The sequence below is a fragment of the Dromiciops gliroides genome, chromosome 1 (assembly GCF_019393635.1).
Source record: "Dromiciops gliroides isolate mDroGli1 chromosome 1, mDroGli1.pri, whole genome shotgun sequence".
Taxonomy (NCBI): Eukaryota; Metazoa; Chordata; class Mammalia; order Microbiotheria; family Microbiotheriidae; genus Dromiciops; species Dromiciops gliroides.
In genome coordinates, this window is record NC_057861.1 from 435,382,232 (window position 1) to 435,399,163 (window position 16,932).

General features: G+C 39.5%; 1 pseudogene; it reads right to left on the reverse strand.

Annotated features, from left to right (window-relative positions):
• Positions 1-15,973: 15,973 nt before the first annotated feature.
• On the reverse strand, positions 15,974-16,281 carry LOC122736381 (annotated as a pseudogene).
• Positions 16,282-16,932: the final 651 nt, after the last annotated feature.

Below are 16,932 nucleotides of genomic sequence, written 5' to 3' on the forward strand. Positions count from 1 at the left end.
AACTAAGACGTGAGTTAGTAGTGCTCCAAGTTCCAGCCTTTAAAAGCACCTTATGGTAGAGAAGACAGCGAAAGTCAGAGTTGTGAAAAGGAGACTGTTCAGGGTATGCTAGAGCAGGCTCAACCCAAGAGAGAGATTATTAAATTTTTAGTGTGAGAATTTACATGTCAGAAATCAGTAAACATTACAAATCTTGGCTTGGTTTATTGTTTTGTCTAGACTTAAGAAAATGATGGGGACATGTTAAGATTGGTGGTTAAACTTAAATTGTATTATAGGAACATTTTTTAAAGCTAGTTGTTAAACATTTACTGTCACTGATCCCATACATGATTGAAGGAATAAAGAGACATTTATTTATCATTTACTATGTACAGACCACTGTGCTACTAAGTGTTAAGGGAGACAAAATGTAGGGGAGGTTTCTGGCACCAGTTATATGGAAAGGCCTCATGGTCCTTGGTATAGCAGCAAAGCAAATGATAATGCATTTTATTTAAGATCATTTCTTTTTAAGCTTACTTTTTATTAATTAATTTAATAATTAATGATCATTAATTCTTGCATCTTTCCCACTTGATCAAAACAAAACAAAACCCCTGTAATAAATACACATAGCGAAACAAATTCCCAAATTAGCCACATCCTAAAACATCTGTCTCATTCTCTATCTTGAGTCCATCACCTCTGTGTCAGGAGGTAGATATAGTATCTTTCATTATCAGTCTTCTGGAATCATGGTTGGTCATTGCATTGCAGCTACAGAGAGAAGAAAAAGGGATTTTTAAAAAACTTTTCTAAATCAATGGAATTTCTCACAGCTAGGGGCTCTAAACAAATCAACAAGATTTTATTAGTAAGCATTATTATAACTCCCTTCCAGAAGGGAAAATAATTAAGTCATATGAATCCAGGTTGGCATGGATTTCACTGAGCACAAGTGAATTAAATAGTGGTGGTAGGGCAAAAGAGTCTCAACAAGGAGAAGTTTTTTCAAAGTACTTGGCCTTGGGCCATTCCCCTCTGATTATTTCTCCTGAGGCAGATTAGAAGAACCTCATCTACCTTACTCCAGAAGGAGTGGAGTGAAGGCATTGACTAAGAGGGCAAGGTATACCCACAAGACCTATGAAGGCAGGAGTAGGGAAAGAGCAACTCTGTCCAGATCAAGGTAGGAGCCAGAGTAAATAGTTTTCTAACTAAACTAAAGTATTCCTACCCCCAATTTCATCTATCTAATCATCTATTTATCTATATTACTATCATCCATATGTCTGACTCTATCAAATCACGTTTATATTTCTATTATCCATGTATCTATCTACCCATCCATTTATCCCTCTGTGTATTCCTCTATCCATCTATGTTTCTATGTATCTATCAATCTATCATATCTATCCATCATTGTATCTATCATATATGTATCTGTCTATATCTATCTATACATCTATGTATCTATCCATCTATCTATGTATCTATGTAGATATATATTTATCCACCCATCCATCTATCTTTCTGTCAAAAACACAATTCTCAGTCAGCCTTGTAAACAACTACATCATATGCTCAGCACCAGGTCTGTTCTCGGATGAGTCAGGAGCACACACAATTTTCGGAGTCCATTCTGTTGTAAACTGGCAGAAGGAAGTTGAGAACAGATGGAGGTCTCTCACATGTTTAGTCCAAGTAAAACCTGTAGGAATATTCTGCTCTCCCTCCTTCCCATATCATAGGTTGCCTTTGGTATTCATTTAAAATAAACCTTTACCTGTCTAAAAATGGTTATTTTCCCATTCCCCACTGTACCCCACCCCCCTCCCATCTAAGCTGGTCCTGAAAAATGAATGCTGATTTTCACCATCTTTATGGCAGAGTCACATAGGTGGTGCAATGGATAAAGCTCCAGGCCTGGAGTCAGGAAGATACATTTTCATGAGTTCAAATCTGGCCTCAGACATATACTAGCTGTGTGACCCTAGGCAAGTCACTTAGTCCTGTTTGTCTCAATTTCCTCATCTTTAAAATGAGCTTGAGAAGGGAATGGCAAACCACTCCAGTATCTTTTCTTTTTCTTTTTCTTTTTTTTTTTTTTGGTGAGGCAATTAGGGTTAAGTGACTTGCCCAGGGTCACACAGCTAGTAAGTATTAAGTGTCTGAGGTCGGACTTGAACTCAGGTCCTCCTGACTCCAGGGCCGGTGCTCTATCCACTGTGCCACCTAGCCGCCCCCAGTATCTTTTCTAAGAAAACCCCAAATGGGGGTTATGAATAGTCAGACACAACTGAAATAACTGAACAACAAAAATAGATTTGGGGGGAAATGAGTTGATTTAACAACTCAAAATTAAGGCCATTAGGAAAATCATCCAAATTGCCTGATAGGACCAGTAGTTTGATGGAAGGACTTGAGACTAGTCTACCAGCAGTCCATTTGATCAGGCATGTCAGGATGAGTGTGATGAGATAATCAGGCTGGGTTACTTCTGGATACCGTCATACTTTCAATGTTCCTAAGTTATTTGATTCTGCAAAAGCTGGCCTTTTTATCACCCATATTTCCAAGTGATGCTATGAGGATGTGAATCATGGAATGACATGATCTCAGAAAAATTCAAAGTTCATGTGACCTAAAGGACAATGACAACATTGATAATATGCATGATTTCATAGGCTGACCATATTAAAACAAAGACCTGAATGAGTCATAGTGTGAAAGGTGCCAAGGGCATGTATAGCTAGAAAATGAGGTAGGCTCATCATGTAATAAGAGTCAAGGAAAACAGATGGGCAGACAGAATGCTGAACTATATCCCTGAAATAGTCAATAAGCCAGAGGAAGCACTCTGACATTTGGAGGCACATCCTCCATGATTGATGGAAAAATATGGACAAAAATGAAAAAAAAAAAATATATATATATATATATAAAGATGACAAGAGTCTGTAGGGGCAGGGATCTTTCTCAGTGAAAGGATCCCCCATACTGATGAGCTCATGGGTCCATATGAGTATTTAAGCATAGATATATAGACAGTTAATTTATTTTGCATTTATCTGTACTGCCCTCAGCATAGCTCAAATTATGCTAAAATAGCCAATAATTCAAAGCTGAAAGGTTCCAAATGTGAAAGATTCCAAATTCTCCAGAGTTACAAGCATATTGTCTTAATGAATCATGATCTGTATTATGAGAACATTGTCTTAATGAATCAAGAGCTGTGAGGATCCTGATAATACATTTTTTAAATTGAGAAATTTGGCTGATACTCTGTGACTCAGAAGGCTAGGCTACCTTATAACTCAGTTAGACTTATTAATAAACTCATGAATTTTTAATATAGCCATTTCAGGCCTTAGGTTCCAAAGCCAACAGTTCGATATTTTTTAAAAGGGATGAATAGAAACTTATGCTAATGAAAGAAGGTTATTTTTTTTACAGGAGGTAATTAATTAGATGATTAACCATTGGAGTCTAATTCTTGTGTGCAAGCCTCTAAAAAAATTTTGTCAGTTTTTTCCCAACAACATAATATTCCTTGTCCCCCACACCTTACCCTTTAGTATACCTATAGATTTTTATTTTGTCATTAATGACAACTGAGAAAATTTCAAAAGATTACTAATGTCTCTAAGTCACTACATCTATTCTGTCCCTTTTCCATTTTATAAGACTAACAAGAGGAAATATGGTTTAGTGAGTAAAGGACTGGACCTAGAATTGGGAATATCTAGTATTAAATTTGGGCAGCTAGGTAGTCCAGTGGATAGAGTACTGGGCTTGGAGTCGAGAAGACTCATCTTCAGACACTTACTAGCTATGTGACCCTGGGCAAGTTACTTAACCCTATTTGCCTCAGTTCCTCATCAGTAAAATGAGTTGGAGAAGGAAATGGCACATGAACCCAGTATCTTTGCCAAGAAAGCTCCAGATAGGGTCACAAAGCGTCAGACACAACTGAGCAACACAACCAAAGGTTCAGTTTCTGTCTCTGACATATATGTGTGTGTGTATGCATATATATGTATATATGTGTATGTATGTATGTATATGTCAGAGACACATACACACACATATATACATACATACAATATAGTGGCTTTGTGGCCTTGAGAAAATTATTTCATCTCTCAATGACTCAGGGCAGCTCTAGAAGTTTCCATATAAGACATTCCCTCTATGGACAAAAAATTATGCCCCCCCCAAGAAAATTAGGAAAAACAACTATAATGACAGCTTTTAGGAGGAGGAATGTCTCTTCTCTCTTCAATAAAGCCCAGATTTATTACATGACATAATCTTTTGTGCTTTCTTAATTTTCTGTTTTACTTACTCTGCTAAAATTTATGAATTCATAAAATAATTCACTTAATTCAATCCAAGTACTATATATCAGAATTTCTTCCCCAAATCTAGACTTCATGTGGAAAAACAACTATTGAACTTTGGACCCAGGACATGTTGTGTGCTATACTAACTCTATCTCATCCTTTAAGCCTGAAAGGTTTAAGTTAGGGACCGAATGAAAGAAACTTTTTCTTTCACCTCCAAATCACCTCACTTATAAACTTCTTGGTTGATAGACAGGTCTCCACTAAAGACAGTTTTTCCCCCTAGGTTAAAAGCTCCAAAAATATATAATCAAAACATGCTGTCCATGATGCCAAGTGAGAAAGAGAAAGGACGTGACAGGGTCTCATTATTCTCAAAGGCTCAGGAGAATTCTTTTTAGCAGAGCTATTTCAATATCTCACCCATTTGCAAGGACTGTGAATCCCATTAGCAATTCTCTGGAAGCAGGACCTCCTTCCTTTGAAGGGTCTCTGGGTGAATAGCTTTAAATGGTGACTCATACTTTTCTATATCTCAGTTTAGGAAGTCTCCTGTTTGGCAGTTTAGACAGAAAAGAGGCAACAGGAAAAGCTGATGGAGGGAGGAAAATGCTTTATTCACTCAGTTTGTAACCTTCCATTTCACTAGTTAGAAAGCAATTAAGGAAATGAATGAGATCTCTGACTAGATAGAACCCAATTCTCACCTTTTTAATGAATTCAGAGGCAAGAAGAAGCAGAAAGGTAATCCATCATTGCATTTCTGGGCCATGCGAGAGATGCCTATGTATGCAGAAAGAACTCATTGGCTTCCCACAATTCCGCAGCATTCATTTAGGCATCAGCAAATCAAATGAAGGCCCAAAGGAACTAGAGACACCATACTCCCTAGATAAATAGGATCTGAAAATGCCTACTCTGATTTCAGCAGATATTTGCTTCCTGTGAGTCCTAGCCAACTGTCATGAAAATAGGTGAGTGTGGGTGGCCCTGGATGAAGTATTTAGACATATGTCCATGCTTAATGTGGGGATGTCTGACCCCAGATAAACCTAGGCCATTTCTCAACCCCCATGCCACTCTCCCTTGCACCTACCCCTGTCACAAGCCCACCTCAGACTATCTTATGGTACTGACTATAGCAGTGAAAAATAAATCCCTTATAGGCTGACCTGGAATGACCTCACCTTTTTTTTTGTGTGTGTGTGAGGCAATTGGGGTTAAGTGACTTGCCCAGGGTCACACAGCTAGTAAGTGTTAAGTGTCTGAGGCCGGATTTGAACTCAGGTACTCCTGACTCCAGGGCCGGTGCTCTATCCACTGCGCCACCTAGCTGCCCCCTCACCTTTTTTTAATGACTTTTTTTTAATGATCAAAAAATTCTCCTCCCCCCACCCTTAACAAAAGAAAAGAAAAGAAAAACAAATCCTCCTAATACATATACCTAAATATAGTATAAGGAAAAACTTCTATACAACAAGCACACTCCAGTAAAACCCTCTCTGCAAATGGGCTAAACCAGGTTGAGGGCAATCAACAGACTTCACATCCATCAGTGAGTTAGGAGGATTTGTATCCCAAGCACATGAAGACTTCCTCTGGTTGAGTAGACAGATGAGAACAATTTGTTCCAATGGCAAGCAAAAACAATTCCTATTTGTCTGTCCCCCCCAAAGTATCTAAAATATATCAACACCCAGAGTCTATCACCTCTCTGACAGGAGGTAAGCAGCATATTTCATCAAGAAGGACCCCTCATTTTCTTGAAGAGAGGAGTTTAGATTTGAAGGTAATATATTGAATATATATTTAGATATTGAAGCTACTGTAAAAGGAACACTCATTGCCATCCAAGTGATGGGGAAAAGAAGAAACTTAGAGGACAGGGGTTCAAATAATGACTAGGGGGGGTATTTTGTAGTAGGTTTGGAGGAGCCCTGGTTTAGATTTTGATATCTCCTGATTTCAAAACTCCTGTCTATAGGGACTCTTGAAACATAAAGAATATGTTTAGACCCTTTTTACTGGAGAATGATAGTATATACGTCAGGTGGCTTTTCAGGCCAAGTCTGCTTTTAGCTAAAGGTCGAGGACAAAAACAAAACAAAACAAAACAAATTTCCCACACAATCTGAGGCAGTCTTTCCCTGTACAAAGACCCTCCACAGGGGAGGAACATAGGACAAAGTCACAGCTAGCAAAGGCCCAGCAAAGCCCAGGAGAGGCAAGCTGTACATAGAACTTGCAAAGAATACAAGTTGAGACAAAACAGGCTGCTTCTCTACCTGGAACTGTCATCGGCAGAATAATGGAAACAGATGGTGATGAAACTACCTGAAATTGAATTCTAAAATATTATTAAAATTTTAAATGGTTAAACATACCCTTCTGCCAACCCTAAAGTCATGGGTTCTAAATAAAGACATGAGCTGAGTTCAAAAGAATAATTATGATGAAGGCTATAGATAAAACCAAGATTAGGTTAAGAAGAGATTCCAGGGGACTTCCAGGGTGGAACCAAGATGGCAGAGGAAAGGCAGTGAGCTCTTGAACTCATAACACGATCTCTCCAAAAAACATCCAAATAATGCCATAGGACAATTCCTGAAGCAGCAAAACCCACAGAAGAATGTGCTGAAAACATCTTCCAACCACAGACAGCTTGGAAAGTTGGAAGGAAGGAGCTTCCGTGCTGAGACAGGAGTGGAGTCTAACCCCACAGTCACCCTGACACAGATCCAGTCCCAGGAAGGCCTCACCAGAGAAAGAGACCCCTCCCTCCCAGAGCCTGTGAATTAGCTGTAACACCAGTGTTATCTGGAACTAGGCTCACAGTCTAGAGAGTGGGTTGAGCCCTTGGCAAGGGGGAGACTACTGGGGTCTATGCTAGTGCTGAGGCAGAACTTGTGTTTTTCATCCCTGCTGGGAACCAGGAGGTAGGCTTGAGTAGCAGTGGCCCAGGTGGGGGAGGGGCACAGGCTCATCAGAGCTAACAACCACAACACACAAAGCTGGTTGATAGGCAAGTTGGTTTTGGGTCATCTGTGGACAAGGGAACAGGCCAGGTGAGTGAAGAACCTGCTTTCCTTAAATCATATCACCTGGGACCTTCAGAAGCTTGGGATAGTTCAGCCTGGAAACAGTGCCCCACTTTAAGGAGCTAAAAATCAAGTAAAAGAAAGGCAAGATGAGCAGACAGAGAAAGGTGAGGACCATAGAAAGTTTCTTTAGTGAGAAGGAAGATCTAGATGCACGCTCAGAGTAAGATGTCAACATCAGGGCCCCTATATCTAAAGCTTCCAAGAAAAATATGAATTGGTCTCATGCTATAGAGGTGCTCAAAAAGGACTTTGAAGATAAATCTAGAGAAGTAGAGGAAAAATGGAAAGAGAAATGAGGGTGATGCAGGAAAGACATGAGAAAAAAGTCAACAGCTTGAAAAGCCAAATTGGCCAGATGGAAAAGGAGGTACAAAAGCTCTCTGACGAAAATAATTGCCTAGAATTAGGATTGAACAAATGGAAGCTAGTGACTTTATGAGAAACCAAGACACAATAAAGCAAATACAGATGAATAAAAAAATAGAGGGCAATGTGAAATATCTTCTTGGAAAAACTGCTGACCTGGAAAATAGGTCCAGGAGAAATAATTTGAAAATTATTGATCTACCTGAAAACCATGATCAAGGAAAGAGCTTAGACATCATCTTTCAAGATATTGTCAGGGAAAATTGCCCTGATATTCTAGAAGCAGAAGGTAAAATAGAAATTGAAAGAATCCACCGATCACCTCCTGAAAGAGATTCCAAAAGGAACACTCCTAGGAATATTATAGTCAAATAACCAGAGCTCCCAGGTCAAGGAGAAAATATTGCAAGCTGCCAAAAAGAAAGCATTCAAGTACTGTGGAGCCCCAGTCAGGATAGCACAAGATCTACCAGCTTCTACATTAAAGGACCAGAGGGCATGGAATATAATATTTCAGAGGGCAAAGGAATTGGGATTACAACCAAGAATCACATATGCAGCAAAACTGAGCATAATCTTTCAGAGGAAAAATGGGACTTCAATAAAAAAGAGGACTTTCAGGTATTTGTGATGAAAAGACCTGAACTGAATGGCAAATTTGACTTTCAAATACAAGACCCTAGAAAACTAAAAAATTGGAATTGGGGGCCACACCTGGGTTTGTGCAGTGGGTGAATGTCTTATTTCTGAGGACAGGTTTTGGCTGGGATCACCCTGGGTCCAGGGTGGATGCTTTGTCCAATGTGTCACCTAGCTGCCCCATGATGACATCTTTAGGGTTCAATTGAGGGGTGAGGGGAATGCACTGGGGGAGGGGAAAGAGCAGAGATAGGATCTGGTGAAATCTCACATGAAATAAACAGGAAAGGGCCTATGGAATGGGGGAAGAGATAGGAGAGGAGCAGGGCAGTAAATGAATTTTACACCCATCAGAATAGGCTCAAGACCTTAATTTCATCAGAGTTGTCTCAAGGAGGGATTAACACCCACACCAAATTGGATGGAGTAATCTATTTAATCTGGGGAGTAAATGAGCCTAACACTCATCAGAATTGGCTCAAAGACCTCAATATCATCAGAATTGGCTCAAGGAGGGAATAACATACACACTCAATTGGCTGGAGTAATCTATCTAACTATGCAGGAAAATAGGAGGGGAAGGGTTTTCTTAAGAGAGAGAGGCAGAAGAAGGGCAGGCAGATTGGGGGAGGGAACAGACAGAAGCAAATCCCTTTTGAAGAGGGATAGGATGAAAGAAGATGGATAATAGAGTAAATATCATGGGGAAGAGAATAGGATGGAGGGAAACAGTTAATAGTAATCATGAAAAAGAGAAAAGGAGGGAATTGTGCAAAAAAATCTTTATAGCAACTCTTCGTGGTGGCTAAGAATTGGGAATCAAGGGAATGTGAGCAGAACTGGAGGACATTGTGCATAGTGACAGCAGTATTGTTCTATGAGCAATTGTGAATGACTTAACTACTCTCAGTAATACAATGATCCAAGACAATCCCAAGGGACAAATGACAAAGCATACTATCTACCCCCATAGAAAGAACAGATAAAAAGAGCAAAAATAAAATAAAATAATAAGGAATTTGCAGTCAGGAAAAGAGAAAGGAATGAAGGGATGCGATCATTTGGATGCCCACATTTATATACCCCTTGACATTTTCAAAACTCCTTATATATGCTATCTTATTTTAGCCTCAACATCATCCAAGGAGGTAGGTGATATTATTATTCTCATTTGTTAAGGGCTAAAATTCTAGCTAAACTGTCTAAAATATCTAATGAGTGGTCGCCAATAAATTATAAGCTTTAGCAAGAGTTAGACTTTTAAGCATTTATTAAGGAGAATAAGAGTTTGGTAAAGAGAAAAGAAAAGGCCTAGATTCCTATCTATTAAAGGGAGAGCACATTTCTAGCTCCCCTCTCCACCAGCATCCTCAGGAAAAGAAAACAGACCGAGCGCCAGTCTCTTCCTTCCTCCTCCCACTAGCCCACGTCACTTCCTGACGCCAAAGAAAAGACTCCTGGTCTTGCCCTCAAAGACCTTGGCTTCATGGGTGGAACTCTTCTACAGTAAGTCTCCAGCAGGTGGCGTCATTCCAATCGTTACACATTTTAAAACTAGGAAATAATTCCAGCAAGGTTAAATAACTCACCCTTGGACATATAAGTAGTTAGTGTCTGAGGTAGGATTTGGAACCCAAATCTTCATTACCCAAAGTCTATTGCTCTATCCCCTTCAGCATCAGTATTCTCCCAGGGCTGCCATATGGCTTTAAATTCCGGAGCACCACCATCAAAGAAGAATATAAATGAGAAATTTCCAAAGGACAGTGGAAAATGTCATGGTATGCATGCTACAATGTCTTATGTGTGGATTGTGGTCTGAAATAGATAACCAGAATAGGAGACAGGAAAGTCACATAGAGGTAATAGCACCTGATCAGCATACTGCCATTCCAAAGATACTGAAAGAACAAGAAGAAAGTGTCTAATACATTTGGTCATTCTCCTATGGAGGATTTGTGGGAAAACATGGACAAGACTTGCATAAGATCAGAGAGAATGATAACATAGATTTGGAGCTAGAAAGGACCTCAGAGGTCATCTGGTTCAATCCTTATTTTGTATATTAGGAAACTGAAACCCAGAGGAGGTGGAGTGACTTGTACAAAGTCACTCTATTCATTGTCCATGCTAGGATTGAAACCACAGTCCTCTTGGTTTCACAACTGGCCAGGAGTGTCAGATCTCAAGAACACATTGTTAAATGTTCAGTGTGAGCAATTACATCTTGAAAATTGTCAAATGCTACAAAGTAGGGTTTGATTTATGGTTGTAATTGATTATCTAGACTTAAGAAAGTGATGGAGGGGGCATCTAGATGGTGCAGTGGATAAAGCACTGGCCCTGAATTCGGGAGGACCTGAATTCAAGTCTGCATCAAACACTTGACACTACCTGTGTGATGCTGGGCAAGTCACTTAACCCTCATTGCCCCAAAGCAAAAAAAAGTGGTGGAGAAAATGCTAACAATGAGACTTAAATTTTAACTTAAATTTGTGTTGTGCATACATTTCTTTTTTCAGAGAGCCAGTTGTTAAAAATTTACCAACACATGCCTAAACCCTGACCTCTTTCTATTGCACAGGTTTGGGCTTTGGATCTGCATTGAAAGAGGGAATACTCAGCTCAGTAAAATCATAGAAACCACCACAGTGTTTGTAAATGGATTGATTAGAAACACTTTTTGTTCCCCCAACCATTTTCATGAGACTGGAAGCAAGGGACTAGAATGGATAAACAATTTCTCAATGTTATTTGAATTAGTTTTTATGAGGTGCTAATTTTAGGCTGTCGACTCTACCACCCAAGGATTTGAGAGTACCCCTTCTTGGGAGCTATGGGCTTGAGAATGTAGCCCTAACCCTTTTAATTCAGTGTTGTAGATCCCGTATCAGCAGTGAGCCATCAAAGGCAGTATACTCTCAGGTCTTATGTCAACAAAAGCTACTTTACTACAAGTGTGAAAATTGATCAGGGCACAATTTCAGGGGAAGTGAAGATATAGAGTTCGACTATTCTTCCACAGATTGGTCTAAGTAATAGATTCCTTTGTCCAGTCCTCTAAGTCTATTTCATTTCCAAGCTAAACGTTTCTCTACTTGGGTACAAAGAAATTCTGTCTTCTCACTTTCTCCATGTTTCTATTCACTAAACTCTTTTAGTCCTAAAGGTGTCTTTTATTTCCTCTTCTAATCTCTACCTCTAATTTCAAGTGGTTCCTAGTCTTTAATAATATATCTATAAAGATTTTTTCTTGACCTTTTCGTGGGATCATATAGATTTAGAACACAAAGGAATCTTAGAAATCATCTAATTCAAACTGATCATTTTTCAGATGAGGGGAGTGAAGCCCTGAGCGATTAAGTGACTTGTCCATGATTGAACAGGAAGCAAATGACAGAAGTAGGATCTGAACCCAGATTTTCATACCTCTGAGTGCATCACTCTATTTACTTTGACACACAACCTTTCAGGGAAGCTAGGTGGCACAGTGGATAAAGCACCAGCCCTGGATTCAGGAGGACCTGAGTTCAAATCTGGTCTCAGACCCTTGACACTTACTAGCTGTGTGGCCCTGGGCAAGTCATTTAACCCTCATTTCCCAGCAAAAACAAAAACGAAACAAAACCCCTCCACATACAACTGACTCATCTTTACGCTGACTGACCTTTTTCATGTACTTGAACCCCAACTACACATGCAATGATTTCCAACCTGCCTAGCATTGTGTCTTTCAAGGAAGGTGCTTTAAAACATACATCAAATTAAAATGTCTGTTTGGCTAGGTCCTAGTACTACTTTCTTGCATTTTACATCATAAGTGCAGAGTGGGAAGGAACCTTAAAGATTATCTAGTCCAAAGCTGACATTTTATTGATTCCTCAGAGAGGGTACATGACTTACACAAAGCCACATAGGTCATAAGGAATAGGACTAAAGTTTTGAACTCAGGTAGAGCCTCTGCTTCCTAGGCCACTGTGCTTTCCAAAATACCATTTGGCCCCTTTCCTTCCCTTTTCGTCTTTAACCCTCTCTTCCATTCAGTTAGCATGTGCAAATACATGCATCTACAGGAATATACAGTACAGAAAAGGGTGTGCTGGCAGGCATCTTTGGTGGGCTAGGGGTGACTTATCACAGTTACAAAGTCAAATCTGCAGGGTCTTCTAAATAGGAGCCAGAGACAGACAACTTACAGGGTCTTTCAACTTGTACACTTGCCCAGAAAACTTGAGTTTAATTCTTAAATTTTTGCTTAGATACAAAGACTAGAAGGATTTTGTAATTGTTCAGATAGTAGCTTTAGAGCTAAAGAGATTTCAGAGGAGCCAAGATGGTGGAGGAAAGACATTAAACACACAGAGTTCCTGATACAATTACCCCCCAAAACAGCAATAAAAGAACTCCTAGAGCAGAAAAACCCACAAAAATACAGGCTGAGATTATTTTCCAGCCATAGACAGATTAAAGGGGGCCGTGCTGGACTGCAAGTAAAGTCCCACCCCACGATCATGCCAACAGAGACCTCAGGCACACCACACCAGAAGAACTTAACCCCCAAGCCTCTAAATCAGCTGCAGCACCAGCGTCTTCTGGAACTGAGCTTGCAGTTGTGTGAGAGGGCTGAATGGCTGACCCAAGGTGAAAGTGCAGGGGTATCAGCAAAACCTAGGGAGGAATTTGGCTATCCCACCCCAGCAGGAAACTAGGAAGAGATCCTGAGCAGCAGGAGACCCAGATGGGGTAGGGGTGCGGGCTTGTCAAAGCTAGGAAACACACCACAGAAAGCTTTGCTGGTGGGTCATTTAGTAAGTTGGCTTGAGGTTATCTTTGAACCAGAGAACAGGCCAGGCAAGAGAAAGACCTGCCCTCCCTCAAACAAAAACACCTGGAACCCTCTAAAGCTGGGGACAGTAGTGTAGCTTAGAAGCAGGGCCCCACAGTGGGGAGTTAAAAGTCAAGCAAAAGACTGCAAGATGAGCAAGGAAAGAAAATTTAAAATTATAGAAAGTTTATTCAGAAACAAGGAAGATCAAGGTGTACCCTCAGAAGATGATAACAACCTCAGGGCCCCTATACCCAAAGCTTCCAAGAAAAATATGAACTGGTCTTAGGCCATGGAAGCTCTCAAAAGGGACTTTGAAGAGAAAGTAGGAGAGATAGAAGGAAGATTTAGAGAGAGGGAGGAAAGAATGGAAAGAGAAATGAGAGTGATGCAGGAAAGTCATGAGAAAAAATCAACAGCTTGAAAAGTCAAATGGAAAAGGAGATAAAAAAACTGTCTGAAGAAAATAATTGCTTAGAATTAGGATTGAACAAATGGAAGTTAGTGACTTTATGAGAAATCCAATTGAATGAAAAAATAGAGGGCAAAATGAAATATCTCCTTGGAAAAACAGCTGACCTGAAAAATAAATCCAGGAGAGATAATTTGAAAATCATTGGACTACCTGAAAACCAGGACCAAAATAAGAGCCTGGACATCATCTTCCAAGAAATTGTAAGGGAAAATTGCCCTGATATTCTAGAAGCAGAAGGTAAAATAGAAATTGAAAGAATCCACCAATCACCTCCTGAAAGTGATCCCAAAAAGAAAACTTCCAGGAATGTTATAGCCAAATTCCATAGCTCCCAGGTCAAGTAGAAAATATTGCAAGCAGCTAGAAAAAAGGAATTCAAATACTGTGGAGCACCAGAGGGCAAAGGAACTGGGATTACAGCCCCAAATCATGTTCCCAGCAAAACTGATTATAATCTTTCAGAGAAAAAGATGGGAATTCAATGAAAAAGAGGACTTTCAGGCATTTTTGATGAAAAGACCTGAACTGAATATAAAATTTGACTTTCAAATATAAGACCCTAGAGAAGCATAAAATGGTAAACAGGAAAAAGAAATCATGAGGGACATTAAAGGGTTAAACTGTTTACATTCTTACATGAGAAGATAATACTTCTAACTCATAAGAACTTTATCAGTAAGGGATACACAGAGGACACAGGTCTGAACTGAATATGAAGGGATGATACCTGTAAAGCATTTATTTTTTTGTTTAATCTTGTTCTTTGTGGGGCAAACAAGGTGGGGTGTCATGTCTGGAGCTTGATTTGGGCTTGTGGCCTCCTGGTTCCAGGGCTGGTGCTTTGTCTACTGTGCCACCTAGCTAACCCATGATACCATCTTTAAAATAGGGTTGATGGGTAAGATGAATAGAGTGGGGGAGGGGGAAAGGGAGAGGTGGACTGGGGAGAGGTAGCTCACATGAGGGAAACAAAAGTGGGTGGGGAAGGAGATGGGGGGTGGGAGAAGAGGGGAAGGAGGGAAGGGAAGTTTGGGAGAGAGAGCTGTAAAAAGCAAAACACTTTCAAGGAAAGTAAAGATGTTCTGCATAATAGCACATGTATGACATATTGAATTGCTTGATTTCATAGGGAGAGTAGAGGAGGGAGGGAGGAAGAAAAATTTAAGAAAACAGAATTATCTCAAAGACCTTAACCTCATCAGAATGGGCTCAAGGAGATAATGACATACACACCCAATTGGGAGGAGTAATCTATTCAACCCTACAGGAAAGTAGGAGGGGAAGAGGATGAGCAGGGAAGGGTGAATGAAGGGAGTCTACCTGCATGTTTAAATTCAGGGGAGGGGGCAGTCAGTAGCAAAACACTTTTGAAGAGGAGTAGGGCAAAATAAGATAGAAAATAGAGTAAATATCATTGGAAGGGAATAGGATAGAGGGAAATAGTTATGATCATTGACTGCAATGACAAAATATATGGTACCTACTCTGCTGGGCTATTGTGAAGAAATTTTTTTATCAGGTTTAAGGTACTATATAAAAGTTATGATGAATAAGATGCTATCAGAAAAACCTGGAAAGATCCAAATGAACTGAGGCAGAGAGAAATGTACTGTATACAAAAATAACAGCAATAGTATAAGATGATCTTCTGGGAAGCATGTGGCTATTTTCAGCAAGGCAATGATCCAATAAAACTCTGAAGGACTTATGAAAATTGCAGTACATCTACAGAGAAAGAACTGATGGTATCTGAAAACAGACTGAAACACATTTTTTTTAAACAACTCCCTAATCTGACATCTTGTTTTTATCTGTTTTCTCTCACAACCTAGCTAATGTAGAAATATTTTCCATGACTACTCATGTATAACTTTTAAAAAAATAAAAATAAAAAAGAGATTTCAGAGATACTCTAGTCCAACCCTCCCATTTTTTGTTTGTTTTTTTATTTTATTTAAAAAATATATAATTGCCTACAAGGTGTAGAGACAAATTAAATCACCGAAAAAGAGTCTTGCCTTACATTACTTGGTAGGTTTGGTGTGAGAAATTTAAGAGTAAGCAATTTGCCAGTTAGCTCAGGAATTGTCTGGAAATGAAGCCATTTTAAGAGTGGAGGGTTCCTTGCTTATTTTTAAATATCCCAAAGTGTCATGGGCTGTTCTTCTGAACACCAGCTTTTCTTGTAGAGGCTACTGTCCAGAGTTGCCAATTTTCCATGCAAGATAAAGTCTTGGTTTCAGCCAACACTCAATGGAGCGGCTACTAATATGACCCCATCACCTCAGACAAACAGCATTGGAATGTTCTTCTTGGTGGATTTATAGATCTCCTCATAAGTTTCTTCATCAATTTCTATAGTTGTCAAGTCTATTCTACATCTCCCAAAATCATGTTTAAATGCCGATCATAAGTATGCAATCTTCCTTGAAGTTCTCAGTCATTTCTCATTTTTACATAAATTTGTTTATCTAGACTGAGCCTGATAAGATCCAGTGACTCCTCTACAGTGTTGGTGGTCTGTTGCTGATCCACGTCATCTGCCATGTTTCAAATCTGGTTCCTTTTCCTGCTTTTCATGAGATGACATCAACCCTCCCATTTTATAGATGACTAAATGAACCACAAGAGAGTAACTGACTTGTCCAAGGTGATATATGAAATGTCAGAGGCAAGACATGAATCCTGATCCTCTGATTTTAAAGATGATGCTCTTGTCAATAGGCCAAGAACCTCCTCAGTGAAGAAATGGCTCCTTTTATTGATCCATCAGATCAGCAGCTATTGTCCAACTCATAGACTAAAATAGTTGCATGGGGCATGAGATGGTAAATTAGTGGACCAAAGTAAAGCAGAAGTGGGGTTTGAAAAATGTGCCAGCTTTCCATCCATTATCTCCACATTGCTCCACTTCCTTGAAGGAAGTAGATAAATTGGCTAATTAAAGTTTTCATATAACCACCCCATCACCATTTTTGTTAGTTAATCATCTTCTCTCAAGCAAAAAGATGACAATACTTCATGAATAGAATTTGAAACTTTAATCAGTACAACATAAAGTTTGACATGTTAGCATCAAGGCTTTAGGAAATGGAAAAATGAAAATCCTCTCAGACATAAAAATGATAACAATTACTGACACCTCTATAGAACTTTCAAGTTTGTAAAGACAATGTATTATGTCCATGGGTCCATGTT